The sequence below is a fragment of the Elephas maximus genome, chromosome 2 (genome assembly GCF_024166365.1).
Source record: "Elephas maximus indicus isolate mEleMax1 chromosome 2, mEleMax1 primary haplotype, whole genome shotgun sequence".
NCBI classification, from domain to species: domain Eukaryota; kingdom Metazoa; phylum Chordata; class Mammalia; order Proboscidea; family Elephantidae; genus Elephas; species Elephas maximus.
The window spans coordinates 19428206-19434205 of NC_064820.1; positions in this window are offsets into that span (position 1 = coordinate 19428206).

The following is a 6000-nucleotide window of genomic DNA, read 5'->3' on the forward strand; positions in this document are numbered from 1 at the left end:
TTTGATAGAAATCAAACTACCCAGAATGATGGACTGAACAGACAAGATTACACCATGCTATGATGCTGTGAGAAGCCAAAGCACTGATTTTTTGAAGGCAGAGCACGGGACTGTACTGCTAAGAAACCCCTGATGCTGTGGTTGCTTCTAGTCTCTGGTGGTGAAACATAAACGTCTGCAGATTTCTACTCCTATGCCCAAGCAGGCACTTGGAAAAAGACTGTGGGAGGGAATTAAATTCCCTTTGGAAAAACAAGGCCAGCTCCCCTCCAAGCTGTTGGGTCATTACACAGCATCTCTCAACTGGCTTTGAGATCCCAGTGAAGGGCCGTGAAATTGCTGCAGCCTTGTCCAGCACTGGGTTCCTAAGCTTTGGGTTAGCTCATGTCAATGGAGAGATGTCCTCCACAACTCTGACATGTGGCGGCTCCCTGAACAGAGAGGGAGAGACGAGGCCTGTCACTGATTGAATAGTGTCCCTCCCAAAAATACGTGTCAACTTGGTAAGCCTATGATTCCCAGTATTGTATGGTTGTCCACCATTTTGTGATCTGACGTACTTTTTCTGTGTGTTGTAAATCCTAATTTCTGCCTGTGGTGAAGAAGGCAAGATTAAACCCATTGCCTAAGAATCAGTCCCCACTCATAGTGACCCTATAGGACAGAGTAGAGCTGCCCCATAGGATTTCCGAGGAGCCACCGGTGGATTCGAACTGCTGACCTCTTGGTTAGCAGCTAAACTCTTAACCACTATGCCACCAGGGCAAGATTAGATTATGTTAAAGAAGATTAGGGTGGAATGCAACACCCTTACTCAGGTCACATGGATGATGCAATGTAAAGAGAGTCCCCCTGGGGTGTGGCCTATACCACCTTTTATCTTACAAGAGACAAAAAGAGAGAGAAGTGAGCAGAAAGATGGGGACCTCATATCACCAAGAAAGTAGTGCTGGGAGCAGAATGTGTCCTTTGGAACCTATGCTGAGAAACTTCTAGACCAGGGGAAGATTATTGGTAAGGACCTTCTCCCAGAACTGAGAGAGAAAGCCTTCCCCTGGAGCTGGTACCCTGAATTCAGACTTCTAGGCTCCTAGACTGTGAGAGAATAAATTTCTCTTTGTTAAAGCCATTCACTTGTGGTATTTCTGTTACAGCAGCACTAGATAACCAAGAAAAGGCCCAAGGACAAGTTCATTGGCAAGAGCCAAATCTTCCCTCTTTGCAGAGTTGACACCATGGCCACGCGCCACTGTGGACTGAATTGTATCCCTCCCCACACAAAAAAACATATATTCAGGTCCTGGTCCTTATACCTGTGGATGTGATCCCATATGCATGTGTGCACATGTACACACACACACACTCACACACGTTCATACTCATATTTTCCTGAAATACCCAGTGAGCAGAGATTAAGGACGTTTGAGGTATGTACAGGGGGATACGTTGGTTAATCAATGACTGAACACTGTGCTTGCATAAGAACTAAACAGGATCAAGCAAAACCTCATATTGCAGAAACATTGATACATTTTACAGAAGTGAGAGAGCCAGTGTTATACATGTTCTTTGAAGGCTGGAAGTATGTTTCCAATTACTCTAATCCCCAGAGTCAGATAGTTAGAACATGATGTCACTGTTGACCAATGAGACGCCATGTTCCTCAGCTGCTCTGGCTCTTATCTTGACAGGCCCCTTGCCCCGTGCAGGAACCCAGAGGTGCATTGTTCAGCAAGAGGAGTCAGAAACCAGGCTAGTCGACAGAGCTCAAGGCCGAGAGGTGGGAAGAACCAGAAATAGCATGGTTTTCAAGCATATGTTTTTGGAACAGCTCGGCTACCTATGCATCTCTATTTTATAAGAACAGATTAAGCAAAATGCTCACGTAATGGGAGTGTTACCCTTGCTAGCATTGGAGGATTTTTAATGCACCAAACACAGGCACTGAGCCACCCTAATTTTGGTGTCTGTATGCGCCTGGATGTGTCAACCAAACAGGAAACCAGAAGCCTTCGGGTGGATCTAGACATGCTAGGCAGAAAAACTGAAAGGGGAAGCCTTTTTAACATACAGATTCCTGGGTTCTGCTCCAGACACACTGGTGAAGAATGCCCAGGCTCCCCTGTACCTGTCTGCAGGCCAGGCTGGGGCAGCTCACCTGACTCTGGCTTTAAAGGTTCTATATGTTTTTGTTATTGTTGTTACCTGCCATCAAGTCAGCCCCCTAGTCTTGGTGGCCCCATACACAATGGAACAAAACCCTGCCTCTTCCTGTGCCATCTCAGGTCAGACCGTTGTGATCCAGAGTGTTTTCATTAGCTGATTTCTGGAAGTAGATCACCAGACTTTTCTTCCTCACCCATCTCAATCCGCTGAAACGTGTTCAGCACCATAGCAACACACAAGGCTCCACTAATTGTTGGGTGGAGGCCGGAGGTGGATTAACCAACAAGCACAGTATGTACCGGCTTACAGTAAACAAGGCATGCACAGGCTTAATTGTGCTTACTTACCAAACTATACTGCACAATTTCACATGGGTTTCACCACGTCAGATTAGCAGGTAAGCACAATTAAGCCCTGTGTGTCTCGCTTATTGGGTAATCCATCCCTGGTGGTGGCTGAGCGTGAGGGGCATTGGCTGGGATTGGAACCTGGGTCTCCCACACGCAAGCTGGGAGTTCTACCACGGAACCATCAGTGCCCTTCCCAAAGGTCCTATATAGCTGAGGCAAAATCCTTAGCTGAATATCAGCTCTCCGTGCGAACTTTAGTTACCCTCTTTCTCCTCCATTCATGAACTCTTTTGGTAGAGGACAGCGTGGAGAGATTTACCTGGATGTGAGGCTGATCTACTTTCAACACATGTTGCCTGCTGGTCTCTGGAGCTGACTTGCTTGATCTGACTGCTCAAGGGAAGGGGAAAAGGGATCCTTCTCTACAGAAGTTACCCAAATATGGGTAAGAGAGGATAAAGAGGAGTTATGGTTTAGTGGATAAGCACTTGGCTACTAACCAGAAAGGCCAGCAGTTCGAAACCACCAGCTGCTCTCCAGGAGAAAGCTGTGGCAATCTGCTTCTGTCAAAATTACAGCCTTGGCAACCCTATGGGGCAGTTCTACACTGTCCTATAGGGTTTCTGTGAGTTGGAATCAACTCAACGGCAATGAGTTTGGGTACTTTGCTCACAGAATCCCACAAGTTACAGTTGTTTTTTAATTTAACATAATGTTTTGCACTATACTCACGCACAGGTTTTGATTGCAATGCCTGAATATATACCCTGGTCCCCAATATTGCCTTGAGTTTTTTCTACAACCCTTCCTACATTAAATCTTGGATTTTGTACATAAGAGGAGTTATTGTTACCAATTATATTTTAATTATTTTGCAAATTTTAACTGATGGTGACACAGACATATAATGTATGATGGATATCCACGTAAGTTATGGCACGTGGTGTAGGGATTAAAATAACGGGTTCTAGGCCCAGACAGCTAGGGCTCAACTCCTGGCCCTGCCACTTGTTAGCTCTGTGACCTGGGACAAATATTTAATTTTTCTGTACCTCAGTTTTCTTATCTATAAAGTCTGCTTCATAGGACTATTGCGAGGATTAAGTGAGCTAATATTTGTAAAGGGCCTCGGCAGTAATAAGGACCTCAGATGTGTTTATTTTGTTATTTTCTTTTCTTTGTATATGTGTAGATGAAAAGTGTATGACTTCAAAATACTTTCTACTCTGCATCATTTTCCTTTTCCTAAAAAACCAGTTGCTATTGAGTTGATTTCGACTCATGGTGACCTCAGGTGTGCAGAGCAGAACTGTGATCCACAGGATTTTCAATGGCTGAGTTTTTGTAAGTAGATTGCCAGCCCTTTCTTCTGAGGCACCTCTGGGTGGATTCGAACCACCAACCTTTTGGTTGATGGCCAAGCGTATTGATTGTTTGCTTCATCCAGTTACAACAGAACTGATAATAAGGAACTCATCTCCCCCATCCATAGACTGGGCGTGAGAGATCAGCTAACTTTTAAAGTGAAGCATGGGTAGACCTGGTGTTATATAAGCCCTTTCACAAGATCCTGGTTCATTGTTTTATTTCCATTTCTATGAGGGTAGGAGAGCAGGAAGGGACTTCAGTCTTCTTTCTACATGGACTACCACCTGGGGAACACATATAATTATCATAATAAGAAACTTAATGAATAGCCCCACACATCTGTAAGTTCTGAGAAAATTATAGGAAGACAAGTCAAGGAGAAGTGAAGGAAGTTGAAGTAGCTAAGCTAACATTTCTGGAATGCCTAATATTACCCAAAACCAAATCAACCAAACAAAAAAAAAAACCCAAACCAGTTGCCGTTCAGTAGATTCTGACTCTTGGCAACCCCAGTGTTTCAGAGTAGAACTGCTCCATAGGGTTTTCAGTGGCTGCAACCTTGCAGAACTAGATCGCCAGGTCTTTTTTCTGAGGTGCCTAGGGGTGGGTTTGAATCACCAATGTTTCAGTTGGTAGTTGAACACTTAACTCTTTGTGCTACCCAGGGACTCCCTTAATATGTACCAGACACAATAGTACATATTTTACATGTATTATCCCTTTAAAAAACATCACAAGAAATTCTTACCTGCACCTTTTTTTTTTATAATTTTTATTGACCTTCGAGTGGATGTTTACAAATCAAGTCAGTCTGTCACATATAAGTTTATATACACCTTATTCCATATTCCCACTTTCTCTCCCCCTAATGAGTCAGCCCTTCCAGTCTCTTCTTTCTTGACAATTTTGCCAGCTTCCAACCCTCTCTTCCTTCCCATCCCCCCTCCAGACAGGAGATGCCAACACAGTCTCAAGTGTCCATCTGATACAAATAGCTCACTCTTCATCAGCATCTCTCTCCTACCCACTGTCCAGTCTCTTTCATGTCTGATGAGTTGTCTTTGGGAATGGTTCCTGTCCTGGGCCAACAGAAGGTTTGGGGACCATGACCGCCAGGATTCCTCTAGTCACAGTCAGACCATTAAGTATGGTCTTTTTGTGTGAATTCGGGGTCTGCATCCCACTGATCTCCTGCTCCCTCAGGGGTTCTCTGTTGACCTGCACCTTTTTGATGGAGACAATTTGTGGGAACAATGAGGATTTCAACTCAGGACTGTCTGATTCTGGAAAGTGGGCTCTTTCTCTCTCCTAAATTTGCCTCTACACACTGCGTGGCATAATACTGTGTATGAACACTGTTGTGGATCGAACCATTGACCCTAAAAATATGTGTCGACTTGGCTAGACCATGATTCCCAGTATTGTGCAGTTGTTACTTCCATTTTGTGATCTGATGTGATTTTCCTAGGTGTTGTAAATCCTAATCTCTGCCTGTGGTTAATGAGGCAAGATTAGGTTATGTTAAAGGGGATTAGGGTGGGATGTAACACCTTTACTCAGGTCACCTCCCTGATCCAAAAGGGAGTTTCCCTGGGGTGTGGCCTGAATTACCTTTTATCTTACAAGAGATTAAAGGAGACAGAAGCAAACAAAGAGAGGGACCCCTCTACCACCAAGAAAGAAGAGCTGGGAGCAGAGCACTTCCTTTGGATCCAGGGTCCCTATGCTGAGAAGCTCCTAGAACAGGGGAAGATTGATGGCAAGGACTTTCCTCCAGAAACCAACAGAGAGAGAAGGCATTCCCTGGTAGCTGGCACCCTGAATTCCAACTTCTAGCCTCCTAGAGAATACATTTCTCTTTGTTAAAGCCATCCACTGTTAGTATTTCTGTTTTAGCAGTACTAGATAACTAACACAACCACCATTCATAATTATGATTCCAAGTAATAAAAATTAAATTACTTTTCACTGTAAGTTTTTTTTTTTTTTTTTTAATCAAGGAAGGACATAATAGCTTTTAAAACATTTTTTATTTGGAAATGTTAAAAAAAAAATATTCTAGACCAGAATACGTATAACATATTAGTCCCTGGGTGGTGCAAAAGTTAACACACTG